This window comes from Chamaea fasciata, unplaced genomic scaffold (genome assembly GCF_029207755.1).
Source record: "Chamaea fasciata isolate MVZ Bird 193981 ecotype frontalis unplaced genomic scaffold, bChaFas1.0.hap1 SCAF_4, whole genome shotgun sequence".
Taxonomy (NCBI): domain Eukaryota; kingdom Metazoa; phylum Chordata; class Aves; order Passeriformes; family Sylviidae; genus Chamaea; species Chamaea fasciata.
The window spans coordinates 10,886,123-10,904,722 of record NW_027094089.1 but is presented as its reverse complement, the minus strand read 5'-3'; the positions used below and the strand labels follow the sequence as shown (position 1 = coordinate 10,904,722).

The window sequence follows — 18,600 nt, the reverse complement described above, 5'->3', positions numbered from 1 at the left end:
GGATTTTTTTGTAACTTAAGAAATTGATTAAATTATTTAGTAAATTGATTAAATTGTTTAGTGAATTAATCAACTCAACACTAGCAAAGTACCGAGAAATCACATCGCTGGATATTTTCCTCACACAGAAAGTTGTTTAAATGCTTCTGGCTTTTTGCTTACAGACTTATGTTCATATGGAATCTTAAACCATACGGAGAAAACCTTGCCTAGCCTGATGTTTATACAGCTTCAGTTCCATTTTAAATAATGAATTAAAATATCAGTTGTAAGTAGACAGGTATCTCAATGCTTACAATCTTCTGCCATCTTAGTCACTTTTGCAGATTGTAAGAACTTTTTTTATACATGATGCAGAAACGATTCATTAGAATACTGCCTAACTTCTTATCTTTGTGCCTCCAAATAATGGCTCAAGAAAAAGCTTTATGCTGGCAATGGCTGAAGTTCTACTAGCTGGAAATAGTCTTGCTAGATGAGAAAAGCATACCATGTTATCTGGCTATGGATACTAAAGCTGTGTATTGTTGAGAATCTATGGAAATAATTAAAATAGTGTTACAAAGCCACAGATATTAAGCAGACAAACGAAACATCTTCTACTAAGACTGACTTCTTGCCTAAACAAACATAAACTCTGCCAATACCCCAGCCTTAACTCCTGTGAATTCCTTGCATACATTAACCCTGAAACAGTCCTGCTCTGGCTTTGTCCATATGAGCAATTAAAGGAAGCAAACTCTATTCTGACACTTGCTAAAATAAAAATTAACAGACCTACAAAAAAAAACCCAAACAAAACCCAAACAAACAAACAAAATCCCCCCCCCCCAAAAAAAACCTAACCAAGAAAACAAAAAAAGACATTAAAAACCCAAAAAGAAACAAAACAAACACCCAAGAAAGACAGACAGAGAGACTGAAAAGCAAAAAAAAAAGAGCAGGAGGTTACAAAAAATAAAGAGGAGCTAAAGTAAGTATCTTGGCTATGCTGTTATTTTACTCTTTCTTCAGCCACAGCAGAGAAAACAAGGTGAAATCCATACTAAGGGGTTTAGAATCACCAGGACACTAGCGGTGTCCTCCAGGGATCAATCCTGGGCAAGTTCTATTTGATATCTTTACTGAGGATTTGAACATAACCTTAGTAAATTCACAGACAATACCAAGTTGTGTGCAATTGTTGACTGTAAACCTGCTGGAGGGCAGGAAGGCTCTGCAGAGGGTTCTGGACAGACTGGATCATGGGGCAAGGCCAATGGTGTGAGGTTCAACAAAGCCCAGTGCTGGGTCCTGCCCTTGGGTCACAACAACCCCAGGCAGTGCCACAGGCTGGGGCAGAGTGGCTGGAAAGCTGCCCACAGGAAAAGGAGCTGGGGTGCTGTGACAGTGACTGAACATGAGCCAGAGTGTGCCCGGGTGGCCAAGATGGGCAATGGCATCCTGGCCTGTAGCAGCAATAGTGTGGCCAGCAGGACCAGGACAGGGATTGTTCTCCTGTACTCACCACTGGTGAGGCCACACCTCAAATCCTGTGTTCTGTTCTGCGCCCCTCAGTACAACAAAGGCATTGAGATGCTGTAGTGAGTCCAGAGAAGGGAAATGGAGCTGATGAAGAGTCTGGAGCACAAGTCCTGTGAGGAGCAGCTGTGGGAGCTGGGGGTGTTTAGCCTGGAAAAAAGGAGGCTCAGGGTAGACCTTATCACTGTCTACAACACTCTGACAGGAGGTTGTAGCCAGGTGGGGGATCAGTCTCTTCTCAACAGAGCAAGAGTAAACTGTCTTGAGTTGCACAAGGGGAGGTTTTGAATGGATACTAGGAAAAATTTCTTCTCTGGACAGGTGGCTAAGGATTGGAACAGGCTTCCTTGTGAAGCTGGTTGAGTTGTCAGCCCAGACTCAGCAATCATGGACATGGTTTAGTGATGGACTTAGTGTAACAGTAACAGCTGGACTCAATCTTAAATGTCTTTTCCAACATATTTTGTTCTAGATCCTATGATTCTACTAGTTGTTTCCTCTGAAATCTGGTTTAAGAACAGTACAATGACTGTTTTTATGCAGAAACATTTAGACTGATTTGTAACGTGTTTGCCTCAAAATAAGAAAAAGTGAAAGAACATTATCAGTAGTACTAGGGTATTTGCCATATACACTTTATTAGTCTTCTCTGGCTATTACATAACTTGAAAAACACTGGAGCCACGCAGCTATCACCTCTCAGAAGAGGCTAAATCTATGCGCATGTGAGCCACATACAAAAACATCCTCAAAGCCACTGTCATATACTACATACTCATCAGACACTCCCAGGAAAAGGGTCTCCAAAACTAGCTTTCAAGCACATGCTCTCAGCAGTCTTATGAAAAAGCGCAACTACCAAGAGCAGCTAGACTCTACCATAAACAGCTGAGTTATGAGACCACAGTTACTGTCAGAGGTGGCATCTGTCTGTGGCTTCCTCACAGAGCTCGGTATGTGGATGACCTAGCAACATGACTCTACAGCTCCGCTGCTATGCACATGACACACGTTAACATTGCTTATATCTAAACAGCCATCTTATTTTCAAGACAATTTTGCCCTTCCAGTGTCTTTTTCAGCAGGGATATTGCAAAAAATTCAGGTTATTCTTCATCTTTAGGATCAGACATAGTTGAAGCATACACGGTACCGCAGATAGTAAAATAAAACTAGAAATACTTTTGCAAGTTCAGAGCTAAGAAGTCAAGTCTAACTTCAGTATTATAATGCATTTTTTCTCTATTCTGTGCAATTTCCTCTTTTATGACTTTTTTTTTCTTTTTCACTTTATGGTTTTGTTTCAAAACTATCCAATATACTTGCTGGCTAATCAGATTGAAGCATGACTGACTGAGACAGTGAATTTACAGTACACGCAGGACAGCAATCCAGCTGCAGCTAGTTTAGCCTGACTGCACTTTATTATAATGTTGCTGGTGGCAATACAATTGTATTAGAGGAAGAGATGGAGAGCTGAAATGGTTATTTTTCAAAAGTAGTTTGCATTATAAAATTATTTGGTAATAAAAGACAAAAACTTCCTGAAGCAATAGAAGCACTATGCATTTCCCATACTAAGATATGGCATAATTGTGCATGGTTTTCCCCATGTCTTCTTTCAGAAAAAAGATGACAACTACAAAGTGTCTTTGTAATATAATGCATGTTTTACTACACTCAGAGAAAAAACAAAAATAAAGTTATAAACTCTGAAAAAGAGAGTTAAAAGGCAGCAACAACCTACAGACATTTTATTGTTTAAATTCACTTATTAAGGAAAGTACAAAGTGAATCAGTACTCTTTTAGCCACCAAACTAATGTCATAATGTTGACAAGCCAGTTTGATACCAAATAAAATCATAAAGTCATCAGCCAGACTGCATGATTCACAGCATGTTTTTCTTTACAGACTTCAACAACTACTACAGATTTATTTGTAATTAGAAGAAATGAGTGGCTTAGTAGGGCCACTTGAAGTGGCATTTCAGGTACTTCACAGAACCTCTCACTCAATCCCCTTCAAATGGGAAGCGAGAAGCAGAAAGTTTAATCCTCTTCTATTTAATCTGCTGAAAGCCAACAGAGATCAACAAAAGATTTCCATTGTGAAACCTATTACTAAACATTAGACAACCTAACAAGTGGAGACTGTACAAAGCATTAACCAGTACAGATGTACTCCCTTCTCATTTTTGACTTTAAGATTTTTTTCTGCACTTTGAAGTGGTACAGCTCCCATACCCAGAGCTCTCATTAACAATGTTTTGCCCAGGCAACTTGACACTCATATTTCTTAGCTACAAGAACATGATAATAATAATAAAAAAATCCCTCTTAGACCTGTGGTTCATCCTCTTACAACTATTATAGAGTACTGGAATAGACTAAAATACATTATGTATTTTCCATATATTCTTCACTGGGTTTATGTTCATCTCAGGAAACATTTCAGCAAGAACGTTTCAAATCTAAGTCCTGCAACAGCTTCCCAAGCACCCATCTTTTTTGGGTTGATTATATTAAAGAAAAACTAACTGTGAGTTTATTCTTACAAATATGCTAGCCTTAGCAATAAGCTAGTAATTTCTAACCCAATTGTTAATTGCGTACTGACACTGTGTAACCTTCATCTTCTTTTGAAGCATCTTTTTTGTCAGTTTTGTCAGTTTTGTCAGTTTTGGGTGGCGCTACCACCCAAATGAACAATATTTTCATAAAGCGTATAAGAAAAAAAATCTGAACTCTACTGTATACAGCTGTGGAAATATCTCTGCAACTTATTCACCACATACACCAACAGCACATTGTGACGAGGATAGAGCATGCCACAATGTCATAGAGTGATGCCATATTTAGCAAAAATTGTTTTTCTACCCATATACTAAAGCAGTTTCATCCTGCTAAAGAACTTCCTGCATACCACTGGTTCATATATATGCTCAATTATCTCTTTCATTGCTTAGGAACATGACACAGTTTCTGAAACAAGTAATCTGTTTTTTCTTCTTTCATAAATGAGCAAGAAAAATCAGAGAAAGAAATATTACAGAAGATTAAATTGGTGAAATAACCAACTGCAGGCACTACTCATCGTTTGTCTTCTAAATGAACAGTAAAAAAAGTCATAAAAAAGAAACGGACTGAAGATGTGATATAAAAGGAAGGTTATTATCATAGTTGTGTTTGTCAGCTTTCATGAAAAATACATAGATGAGAAAACACAGAAGATGGTGTCCTAGATTACAGCTGCCTGACATTCAGATTTTGAGTATCTATCTTAATCTCAGCATCAGAAGGAATTAAAAATACAGATAAAAGATAAAACAAGACATTTAACATCCAGTAAAGCAAATATTTAGGAATATACACAAATACACACTTGTGTACACACATATACACACACAATTGCAAAAAGAACTGATTTGCAGAGTTCAAATTTTTATGAAAAGACAGAAGTAGAAGAGATAACCCTGCTGCCTTTCAGACGTGCCTCACTCACAAAGGTTTCCAGGATTTCTGCATTTTCCCTCTGCTTTCAGTTTTTTCTCATTTCCAGAATTTCAAGATGGAAAGTAGTAAACAGTAAACACACTGCTATGAGATTCAAACTAAATAAAGAGTTTAACCTTCAGCTATATAATATTTTATATTTAGCCATGATGAAATTAAACAAATGAACTAATGAAAGTATAAAACTAGTTCCATTACCAATCCAGACGAGAAAATACTGAGTCTAAGGAAATATTAAACAGTTCATATAGGTAACTTTCAAAAAACATTTCAGAATTTTACCCCATGTTCTGTACAAAATACCATAGACTGATTTTACAGGAGTACACAGTAACTTTTTGCCTTCAGACAGTCATACTGGAGTATTTCAAGACTTTTAAAGACTCAGCTTACATTAATTCCCTTTCTGGAACATGAAACAAAACTATTTATAATTCTTGGAGGAAATGTGCCATATAATCTTACTGACTGTCTATTAGCACCATTAGCATCCATGTTACCACAACACTGTTCCCCAAACACAGGCAGAAAAAGGCTTATGCCTTTCCTTCCCCAGAAAAATGTCATCCAAGTTACACTCAAATTCCACATGAAACACAATGTTATGACTGACAGTCTTTTGTTGAAATCCCAAGGCTGTACACATTGAACCATTAAGGGAGGGCAGTGGGAACTCAATGGTCAAACCTTTCTCCGGAGTGTTAGCACTATCTCACAAAGATAAAATCTCTGTAACAAATTTAAGAGGGTGCTGCAAATAAGGATATGTTAAATAATTTAAAAACAAAATCTAACATAACCTAGAAAGACAATTCCAGTTTTGGCTTTGTTTACTCACTATCGTTAGTTTTAACTAAGAATCTGGCTAGATGAATGAAAACTTTTTGTTTTAGATTAGTGTATTCTGGTTATTTATACAGATAACAAAGTACTATTTTTCAATGCAACTAAAGGCTAGAAGATGAGCCTGATGTTCTACGTGAAACACTGCAAGGCACTTGTGGGAGTTTCATCTTTCACAACAGAAATGCATGAGCAACTATCATAAACCGAGTAAAGTTTCTGCAGCATTTCCATTGTAACTGATACATCTCAGGGTGTGTGTGCTGTCCCAGGAGCATTGTTCTGGATTGATTAGCATCTTTATAATGAAATGCTCGATTACAGCTTTGAAAGAGATAATTATAAAGAGAGAGTGTATTTTCCAGTTAGGGATTTTGTTTTGATTTTTTTTTTAATTATCAGTGCAAGAAAGGCAGCTGTAGAAGTTCTGACTGCACTGTCGCCTCTTTGGAAAGAGGTTGTTGCTCTCACTGTGCATAGGTTGAATTAAATGGCTAGTTATGACTACTATGGGAGTTTTATTTTCAACTGTCAGGGTGTGCAGCCAGCTGTAACCAGTTTTTCAATATCCTGAAAAGCCTCATTTGAAGTGTACAGATGTGAATGACTTCAGGACCTTGCCGTTAGTAAACAGTAACATTTTTCAAAACATTTTCCAAAACATTTTCCTATTTCAATCAATCCTGTTTCTTCAGCATAAAAGGAAAAAAAAAAAAAAAACAAAACTGTAAAGGAAGGTACACATTATGTAGGTTCTTATAACTATAGCAGCATATGTAAAAAGGCCAAAAAAATGCTGGTGGTATGTCCAAGTTTGGGGTCATGTTTCAGACTCTCTCTTATGCACATCAGAATGTTGTTAAAAACACCTTCTGCAAAGAAAAGTGACTCATTTTTTATGAGGTTTAACAGCAAATGAATGAATAGGGAAAGTACTTTTGATTTCAAGGGTTAGAAGTCAGGAGAAAATAATATGAGTATTTTCTTTCCTTAGTGGTCTGCATACTGGAGTAAGCCTTCAATTTTAAAAGAGGTTTTCTACTAAAAACACCAACTCAGCTGTTGAGCTGATGCGTTAGTTTGAATGGTTTACTCACTGAAGGTGCTAAAAGATACACGAGAATTATGATTTTGTTTATCATTTATAAATTAGAATAACAGAAACAACTGGATTAAGTGAGAAAATGCAGGGATGTATTCCAAGCAACCTGTAACCCCTTGATATCCAAAACCAGAATTCCTTAGTCCAAATCTCTGCATACAACAGATCCTCCACTGTTGCCAGCACAAGGTGAATGATGCTTTGAAACGATTGAAAACAAACAGGCAAGTCACAGGCCAAAGGACAAGGGGAGGAAGAAAGTAGAGGGTTTTTTAATGTCTTAAACAAAATCTGAACTCCATAAAGGTGGTCTTGTTCAGGTACCTGTAGATGAGTCTGTCATGTCTTTTGATATCCATAGTATGCAGACTCTTGAGGTACTCTTTGTAAAATTTACTTCATAAACATTTCCTAGTTATTAGCACAATGGAAATCAGGACTTCTTCCACAAATTATGTCATTGTTGTATTCTCCTTTTTTAAAAACTCTGGAACCAAAAATAAAATATTTTGCTTCAAGAATTATTTTTATTTTTTTGCAAGTCAGCTCCATCAAATAAATATGAATCACTATTTTTTACATTTTAACAAATGCAACAAACACAACTCTATGCAACTCTTTTTAGTAATTTTTAGGCATAATCTTTAGGCCTGAAAATAAGCAGCCCTGATACATTAATTCAGTCATGTCACAACTACTGAACTACCATGCAGTCACTTCCACATTAAATATTTTAATTTGAAATGTTGTAATAGAAGATCCAAATTTCCAGACCAAACATCCACCAGCCACCAGTCTTTGTGTCAGAGAGTACTTGGGATCTAGGACAAAGATGTACACTTGCTTACTAAGGCACCATAAATTACAATTAATTTTGGAGGATGGCTTGAATTTATCTACATAGAGTTTGTTTTACACCCTATCTGAGGATTCAGAAATGTACTGGAATGTGTTGGTGCAATCCATTTCTTCCTATATTGCATCATCAATTTTTTATTCATTTTTATCAATCAAGTTTCCCTTATTTCGTATATTTATTTATTTTTATTCAAAATAAATAAAATATTTATTTTTATTTATTTAGTTGAGATCTTGATCAAGAACATCTACACAGGAGTCAAAGCAGTCATCTAATCAGGCATTGAATTTGGTATCCAGCAACAGATAAAAGCCAACTGAAATGCAAATCTTTCTCAAATGATTTCAAACAAATGTTCTGCTGTTTTTTTCTAAAATTCTTCCAACAGGTAAAGAGAAGACTTTGTTAAGCTCCTACGAAATAAAAAAACCAACATAAAAATCTTATGCTGATTCCCAATCTTCAAACTTAAGATCAATTCTGTAAAATGTTAAACCAGATCATTGCATAGAACTGACAAACGTAGAAACGCGGAATTTCACTCAAAACTTATTAAACTTTAAAGCAAAGTATCATAATCAAACTGATTACAGTAATTTCTGCAATTCTGACTCTCACATAGAATTTATTGGTATTTGATACAATTACACTCCCATATTTCGATACTATTTAAATGTCTGAAACAATTCCAGCATTTTTTCAATCTTCTGCTACTGTTTAACCACACAAGTATAATAAAAATAATCTCCTGACACACTGCTCTTTATATTTTGTTTTCTCTTTAGTATACTTCTAACTTAATAATCATTACTGTCACTCTCAGTGCTTCCTACCTTTTCCTCACAGTGAGAACCAAGAAGACTTAGACTCTAAACCTCTCAGAAACTGGGCATATTTAAAAATTTATTTTAGAAAATAGAGACTGAATCTCTGTGAATATATGTTGGAAGTAACACCTATGTTAGAGGGTAAAATATGAGCACACAGAAAGATTATGCTACTTTTCTGTAGGAATATCCAACTGTGAACACATAAAGCTGTATCTATTCTGAGGCTATCACTTTACAGTTATCCATGGAAGTGAATTGTGGCTTACTAATGGATCTGCAATCCTGAGCAAACTCTGTATGCATAAATACAGTTGAAAAGGGTTCTTTCCTGACTCAGTATCACAGACACAACACTGGACTGTAATCCTAACTGAATCGAGAGACACCCAATATTCCACTTAGTTACAGAAAGGTCAGAAAACATTTAAACAAATCTTCACATTTAAGCAGCTGAGGTAAACGGACTGATCCCTCCATTTCCTCAAAGGATGGTTCTTTGACTTCTAAGTGATGTTTGCAGACCTTTATTTAATTTAAATTTAAAAAAACAAACAAAAACAAAACAAAACAAAACAAAAACAAAAAAAAACCCACAAACAAACAAAAAAAATCTCACTTTTCAGCAAGGTCATGGGGACATTCTACTGAGTACTCAAACACTAGTAACCTTCCTTTGAAAATGATCTGTAAGAGAATTCTTACTTCCACATCCTGAAAACCCTGGATATCCACTTCACAACAGGACGTCAGTCTTCACCACACTTACCTATATACAACACATCTGCAAGAAGTAGGAATTACCACACCACCTAATTACCAGACGACTGACAACAGAACCTGTTTGAATGACTCACTTTTTTATCCCCTGACACTCTGTAAGACCTTTTATTAGGCAAAAAATGTATCTCTTAGCAAGACTTTCTCCTGTTATACTGCATGCACACCAATTCAATCACTCTTCTAACAAACTGTGAACTAAAAAGGAAGCTTTATTTTTTCCTTACAGTGATTTCAGCATTTCTCTTTTAAGTCACACCCTAAATCGCATTTTTTGTAATGCCTGGAATATGTATGTGGTGAATCTGTATTTTTGTGCAGAAATACATCTAGTTGCATAGGTGTATTTCTAAGGGCATGTAGAAATATTTTCCTATACATCCATAAATTATCAGAATAATATTAAAAAAAAAAAATCAGGGAAGACACTTGTATCAGAGGCATAACTTTTACATCAACGATGAGAGTAAAATCACTGTTTTATTATTCAATTATTTAAAGTGTGAATGACAGACCATGATGCGCTGACAGAGCTCACCCTTGTCTCATAGAAACTATTTGCAGTTCACAATATTCACTTCCCAAGCCTGACATGATAAAAAACAAAACAAAACAGAACAAAACAGAACAGATGTAAAGCTAAATTTAAAAGATATATTACATGTCTTTCCAACAATGAAAAGTGCAGTGGACTTAATCTGGTAAATGCTACCTCTTAAGCACCTGTTTTTGTTAGCAATTCTTTCTGGAGGATTCTCCAGAGTGCTTCCACTATGTTCTCATTTCAAAGAACCTAAACAGTCAGTCGAATTTTTATCAGCAGAAAGTGACAAGACAGCAGACAGGATACACAAATATTAGAAATTATGTGTACATAGATCTATATATTGTTTAGTTTATAGGTAACAATTATTTTGAAAATGTTATTGTAACACTATAAGGTGGATATGCAATTACTCCTTTTTTACATAATAGATAAATTAGGATAATTGATAAATATGTTGCTTAGAAACTCTGAGAGATTTCCACTTCAATAATATCTGTAATCCCAGTTTATTTAATGCTTACAATCCTTCTGAATTGTTTTGTATACTTCTTCCTAGAGGTGAGTGTGAAAGCCCATAGAATCTCTAGTCAGTGAGAAAAAAAAAACTGCTTAGACATATTCCCTTTCCTAATAAACATTCTCTTTGCAACTAAGCCAGGAAAGGACTCCAAAAGTGACCTAAGGTCATGTAAATATCCTAAAACCTTGCTTAACTTCATCAATTAGAGCTATCGTAAACAACAGGTATCACTACCCCCTGTATAAAAGTGAGATGTAAGTCTCATTTGAAATGTATGGAAGCACAATTCTATACTTCTCCTTCCTATACAGGTCATTATGGTACGGAAGCAAAGTTCTACACTCCTCTTTCTTTCTATACAGGTCATTATTCAGATCATGGACCTTGGACATTGAAGGTCTGTAAAAAAGCAAAAATTCATTCTTAGTTCTGAACTGGCACAAAAATAAAGTCAAATAAAATTGCAAAGTATTTCTAAATTTTGAAAAGGTCACGTGAAAATAGAGAGAATTAAGCAATACCTTTATCTGTAAAATTCCAAAGGCTGCTCCTTCAACTTTGCAATATTATGCTTTACTGACACATTCTAAAATAATATCAAACAAATACCAGCTATTAATAGTCATAATAATTTAGAAAGGAAATAATGAAGTATTTTTTACAGATCTCAACCTATCTTTATTAGAACTGACACATAAATTTTAATACTTTTGGGCATTTCACTGACTTTGTTATTTGCTAAAGCAGTAACATTGCAGCAAAAATTACCTGGAGTAAATTTCAATGCCTTGGAAATAAACTAGACTGTGAAGAGCACAGAGACTCTGAAGACCATAGAATCACTTACAACTGTAAATCAGAGAACCAAAAGAAAAATGCTCTCTTGATTTAAGAGTTTCTTTTAATCTTGCTTTGATTATATTAGCATTAATAGCCAAAAGACTAAAACACCATCCTTGCTCTCCAAAATCCAAGATCTTATCTATATTCTGAAGAATACAGGTAGAAAAATTCTGAATGCAAACTCCATTGAATAAAGCTATGCTCTAAAATGAAAACGTGGAATTCAGCTGGCTGGCCAATTTCAATTACTTGTCCTGCAACTAACAAAAAAACATGCTCCCCAAACCCTCAATACAATGCAGTCTTTTAGCCCGTATGCACAACTACTCTTTGATACTGTAAAAGCCACACTATTTTAGAACTGATATTTTAAAAGAAGCTCACAATTAGTGTCAGAAAATGAATTACTATCCAATATAAACAAATTTTAAAACATGTTTTCATATTAAGTTGATAGAAAATTGCAAAAACTTCACTATAGTCATAGAAGTCAATTTTCAATTCATGCCATTTGTCTGCACCCACCAAAGATTTGATTATTTATCTACTGTTGCCAACTTCTTTCAAAAGCAGAAAGCAGATTCTTAATAAGCTGTTTTCTATTTCCTTATTTCAGAAAAGAAATAGTCAACATAGACACCGGTGTAAAAACCTGGACTAGCAGGTTTTGCTCACAGCAGCAAATACTAACTACAGACATGAAACTCCTCCATAAAAATAGAAAACTGGCCAGACGAAAACTGACAAAAGATGAATTACATGACTACATGGGCTTGGGTACTTGGGATGCTCCAAGTGATTTTAAAAGTGTTTGCATTGAAGTATTGCTAACCACCTGGTAAACAGATCTAGCTTCCTTAAAAATCTCAGATTAAATATCTCAACACCAGAACAGTCTAAATAGTAGACTACTTGAACAGAACTAAGAATCAAAACCAAGTCCTAGTTTGTTCGAAAACTAGGAAGAAAGTGGTCTGAAACAGCATCCGTCAACCTATCAATCAATCACAAAAACAAGGCTGAGAGAAAAATATAAGTATTTCTCTTGTATTTTGCAAACCAGTCACAGTGCAGTCTTTTGAGATGGTGCACGTAGCTGTCCCAGAGAAAACAGAGAGATCTTTCATATACGTATTTTTACCATACAATACAATCATTTATAAATGCCAGAAGTTCAAAATTACTTGTTTAAAGTCACTTTTTAGCCTGGTAAATAGATAGTTTCTTTGTTTTTCTCCTGTCTCCATAAAACAGAAAAGAACAGTACTATCCTTTTAAGCTTAAAAGGCTTTTTTTTGTGGTTTATAGAAAGTATAAAGCTAACAGTTTAATGTCACAGTCTTAACTGGTATAATGGAGTAACAACACTGTTTTCAAAAAATGAAGAAGTTTTATCTTGACATTTTCTTAATTAGTTTTCTCAGTTTTTACTTAACAAGTCCAAAAAATTATTTGAAGTTAGAAAGCTAAAGTAAGAATCAAAATGAAATATTCAGTAGTGTCAAATGGTTTTTCTTCTCACTGAATGTGTGGATGACCTATCCTGTTTGGCAGAAATAAAATGCTTCAAAAGCAAGTCCACACAATACAAAAAGCATTATACTGGTTTCTAAATGCATTTTACACACACACAAAACCCAAGAGAAATGAAAGCAAAACAAACAACAAAAAACCACAATGAACCAAAAAAACCTGCAAAACAAAATTCAAACCCCATACACTAAAAAAATTACAGTAAGACTCAGTGAGTAGAATATGGTGAGCCAGAAAATAGTCTAAGGTCTTGACTTTTTGATCAGGAAACTATACACAGGGTCACAAGAATTTCTCCACAGTCTACTGAAAAATTTTCAAAATTACAGCAAATGGAAGGTTGAGTCCAAAACATATATTTCTGAATCACCTCACTAGTTTCAAATCATGAGGCTATAGAAAGCCAGCCAAGCAGCTTCAGCACCCTTTACAGAAATAATCATAGTAACTCTAGTAATCTTCTGAGGACAGGGGGTAGAATAAAAACTTACCATCTATTTTTTCTACATTTATTATTATATTATACCATCTACTATTTCTACCATTTTTTCTGCATCCTGTCATATTTGAATAGCATGTATGCTCATGTATGTTTCTCATGTATGCTTTCAGTCTGCATATTTCATACCCTTAAGTTCGTACTTCTCATTCCCATTTCTGCTGTGATTCTTCAGACATGTTTTGTGGCATTTCTATCAAAATACATACTGTATCACTGATACAATACAAAGCTCAAAGGTACTCGTCCTAACCAATGTCGTTAGTCTTACAATCCATGTAAAATTCCTTAATTTCTCATTCAGAATATGTTTTCCTAAACTTTCATTTAATTTAGCAGTAGGCGAACAAAGGACACAGAAAATTACTGTGTTTTTAGAGGTGTAAAACTAAAGTTTGAATGCTATGTTTGCAGAGATAAGCAGTAAGTTGCTGGTAGACAGAATGGTGGATAACTGTTTCTAGCTCCTAGACTGAGCTAAAAGGATGATTAAGGTGAGATTTACATGAACTGTGAGAACAACTTTTTATTTATAGTCAGTGAAAAACGACCAGCTTTGGTCTACATAGATGGATTACCTCTTACTCAGTTTACTCTTGACTTCAAACAACTGGTTCTTCTGGCTAGGGAGAGCATTTTCAAACTGCGATAGCAATGCCTCCTGATGGTCCTGAGACCCATGAGAATCTTCTGAAAGCAGTTTGGAAAAACAGCATTACCATGAACAACCAGGTATGTTAGCACTCTCAGATTCAAACAGCTGGCATTTTAAAGTACATATACACTTCTATATATATGCATGGACAAATTATCTATCTATCTATCTATCTATCTATCTATCTATCTATCTATCTATCTATCTCCCTTGTAAAATAAAAGTGTTTAGAAACCACCTGGTTGTTAAACATCTGCTTCTTCAGATTATGTTATACTTTAATGACTAACTCTCTGAAATTTAAGTGACACCAGATGACTGACCTTGCATAACCTAAGAAAAGTTCTTCCTCAACTACAGCAGAAAAGCTATAGGAAAAGAGGTTCAAGGAAATACAAATCAAAATATCTAAGTAGAAACAACAAATCTACTTACTGAGAAGTTATGTCAGTTCACACAACAGAATATCAAAAATGCCCAGAATATACAGTCAAAGAGTAATTGTTGAAATACCTGGAGTATTTAATGATAACTAATGGCAGGGTTTTTACTGTTGGTAGCTAATAATGAGTGTTTAAGGCATAGAAAACATCTAAATTCCTAGTTGCTTATACCTGATACCATGTAGATATGGAAGACTGTCAGTCTCCAGAATGCATCAGAAATGCCTAATTAGACTTGCAATAGTTCCTATAATATCACATAGCCTTAGCAACAGAAGCTCTGCCAGTGTACCTCCTACTTCAGCCCATACAGAGAAGGTTGCCATGAACAATGAACCACGTGCAGATGTTTCACAACACCCTTCAGAGTCAGCTTCATAGCACTTCATCTACTACCGTGCCCGCTAGAAATGAAGTTTAATTCCAAAATCTATGCTCTCTGTATTCCTTTAAACTACTGCTGCAATGGGATCCACTTCTACACTTGGTGACCATCTAAGAAAAGAAATATGAGGGCTGAAAAAAATCAAAACTGTAAGGTCTCAGGAATACTGGAAATACTGCTCTTCAAAGATCACACCTTTTCCAGTTCCAGACAAAACAGAGGTATCCAGATCACCACATGTCAAAGAGTTCTCTGTTAGTGACAAATAAATCAAGCACGTGGCTCCTGCAGTCATAAATGTAAGGAGGAGCCTCAGCTAGTGCCCATCCTCTTAGATGCAGCTAAAAATCTCAGAATGCCTAGTAAGAACACTGCAAACAACAACTAGAAACACCTGTATTAAGAAAAAACTACTATTTTCTTTCTAAAAGCATAAATCTATTGTAATACTGATAATTAGCACAAATTCAACATTGTCTGGATAAAATATTCAGATCATTTCAGGACATAACTGGGTCAGGTGCTTAGGATAGCAAGCAATTTTTTTTTTGCCCTGGACAGCCAAAATATACCTTAAAAATATACAAAAAAACCAAACCTAACCAAAATCCAAACCAACAAACAAAAACAAACACACAAAAAACTAGCAACAAAAAACTCCCAAACACCACCCCACCAAAAAACAAACAAAATTAAAAAAAAGGAGAACAAAACCCCCTTAAACCAAACCATTCCCAAAACCATAAAACCCACTAAACTGTAGTATGTAAAGCCAATGCAGCAAGGGATCAATTAAATCAAAATATAAACCTCTGTCTGCCCTTAGGATGTAAGTAGAGTATCTGCTAGTGCTGAATAAGCTTGAAAGAGTAAAATGATAAAAGAAAAATTTGTTCTAAATCCAAGAGAAAGTATTCTGTAAATAGCAATAAAACCCAGCAGCATGTAATGTCATAATTTCTTAATTCTCTGGTGTATATAATTCATGCTTTCTTTATAAAAGCTTTCTCTGGTTAACCTTATTTATTAAAATTTCTGCAGCAATATGATTTTAAAATGATAATTTAGAAGTTCTCATTTTAGTAATAACCAAAAAACCCCACAAAACATCAGGATAACACTAAGTGCACTATTGAAAAGGGGAAAAAAAAGGTATCTTTAGTCACCAGTATGCACAGCTGCCAGAAACTAATAGAGATGTGACAGCATATAAACTGTGAAATGCCAGTAAACTGTGTCAATTATTCTGGTATGTTTGTTTATTGCTGCTTCAGGATATCACTGAACAGATCCTTTTGGTAAGAAGTGTCCATATACCATAAGTATATTTCAGCTTACCCAGCCGAAATCCCTTCTGGGAATTACTAACTTGTGAATGATTTCTTCTGTGTCCAACTAGAGTTATATCTACTAACCAAATGCAATTTTCTGGACATTATAATGTGTTTTCTTTTTGTTTTATGAAATAATTTAATGCAATTTTAAAGGAGTTTGAGTATATGGCAAGCCATTTGCAAAACTGTTTTATTCACATTAAAAGGTACAATTAAAACATATGAATCAGCAGTCTCAACATGCAGCACACATTTTAGGACTAGTGGAACTATGGTATACATAAATGAATCACTAACTTCAAGGCATACTCTATTTTGAAAGTAAATGTGAGAACACTTGCAAAGGAAAGAGATATATCCTACCCTAGGTGAGATAAAGTTCAGAAACTATTCTCCAGTGCTTGTCTGGAACTACTCTTACAAGTTATCATAATCTTCAGGATAGCTGTCTGAATAGTACATACAGATGTATCAACCACAGCACACCGATTTCTGCATCACATGATTAGGAGGAGTGGAGAGTAGATAATTCTATTTAGAATGAAGAGGCAGATTACAATGGTTTATGAAAACAAAAAAGAAAAACAAACACCAGCATACTAAAGAAAAATAAAATAAAATAAAATAAAATAAAATAAAATAAAATAAAATAAAATAAAATAAAATAAAATATAAAAACAATGTATTGTTCTCAAATGCCATAGTGATACCAAAGAGCATGTTAGCATTATCCAAGTAATACCGAAGAGAGTACTACCTAGACCAAATGAACAACAGTATATTCCTTGGACTTTGTACTCACATTACACAGGGAGGAACTTCTATGAATTGATACAGGTAACTTCAATGTTAATTCTCCCCAAAGGTATATTTGTAGATGACAACGTAAATCAGATTGAACAGCTAAAAAAAAATAAATTCAAGAAAAGATAGTTAATATAATTTAAAATACATTAACAACTGTTTTGTGCTGTGGTGCAACACTTGATTTCCTCATGGGACTACTTTACCTTCTAGAAATTACCTGGTATTAATACTTGGCAAAATTATTAAAACAGCTTCACCTGACTTGTACATAGTACAAAGCATGGCATTCCAAGTAGCATTTCAGTGTCCAGACAGCAACACCTATGACAGGTGTACATTTCTTTAATAAACAACATCCAATCTTGACAGAATGACACTGCATAATCAATATTCCACCATATATCCAATGGTTAATTAGCTCATTGTCTATAAATGTTACTGTAAAGGACTGGAAACCTAAATTACTTTATCTGGAAGTAATCTTTTTGCTTGAACAGGCAATACTTTAAAAGAGTTGTTTCAAATGATAGTGTTCCAAGCACAAGCAGGAAGTCTGGATAGCTTGAGGGCACCCCAACCAGTTTTGCTGACTACCTCATCCCTGCGTCTAAAATTATTACTGCATAGTTTCACCTTGCAGGGAGAGCAATTAGTTTTCCTACTCCTCTCCCACAGGAGACAGAAAATCAACCTCCCACACTTCACATAAATACACGTCGCAGAGCAAATTCTTCCCATGCTAATTTAAACAATAATAGTTCGATTACATTTATTTGTATATATCCTCTAACCATCCTAAACCATCTCTTTTCTAATCCCAACGTTACAAGAACTGCACGTAAGAGAAATAAAGTAGGTAAAAATGGAAGTGCAAAGCATTTATTTTCACTTTTGACATTACTGCTATTCTGCTTCAATACAGAAAAATTGTATTTAGCCCATATATTTAACATCACCTAGTATCAAGAGAGAGACATCTGTAGGATTTTTGATTATCATTCTTCATATATCCTGATACTTTTTCAACAGAAGTGTCGAACAATGCATTACTGACAAATTCCCAAGACTGTGCCCCTTCAGCCCTTGGAGTTTAACTCCTCTCACATTACAGTATTTATTGAATTTCCAAGCCAAACGGTGTTCTGCTTCATAAAATTCTGACAAGTGGACTCTGCCAAGCTAATAACGGCCTCATTCTGCTGAAATAAACTTATTTCACTGCAGCAAACAAAATGACATGACCTGGAAAGGTTATTTTTAACTGGGTAACGACCCAATGCAAACCAAGCCTCTCTCACTAGATTCTGAAAACTGTTAAGACAAATTTCTTTAATGTAAATATGTCTTAACACCAATTCACTTATCTCTTGCTCTTGCTGTACAAGACTGTGGCATAATATTTTTTAAGGTCTTTGCAGTTTGATTTTCTTAATCAGTAGTTCAGTAAACTTACTAAAATATGCCTAGTGAGAGCATCTCAGTGGAATGACCTAGCAAGTGCAAAACTCATGCTAGGATGCTGTGTCCTCCTACGTACTTTTACCCTCTTTCATTTTATGATTTTTGTCTGTTTATCTCACAAAGTTCT

The 18,600-nt window shown here is 35.0% G+C and overlaps 1 protein-coding gene across 1 annotated transcript in view; it reads right to left on the bottom strand.

Annotated features, from left to right (window-relative positions):
- Nucleotides 1–17,090, bottom strand: part of PTPRD (protein tyrosine phosphatase receptor type D) — a 317,656-nt gene extending 300,566 nt beyond the window's left edge. The window contains exon 1 of the mRNA XM_066180841.1: nucleotides 17,008–17,090. The gene's annotated coding sequence lies outside the window, so the exon portion shown is untranslated. The remainder of the gene's footprint in view (nucleotides 1–17,007) is intronic.
- Between the last annotated feature and the right edge of the window lie 1,510 nt (nucleotides 17,091–18,600).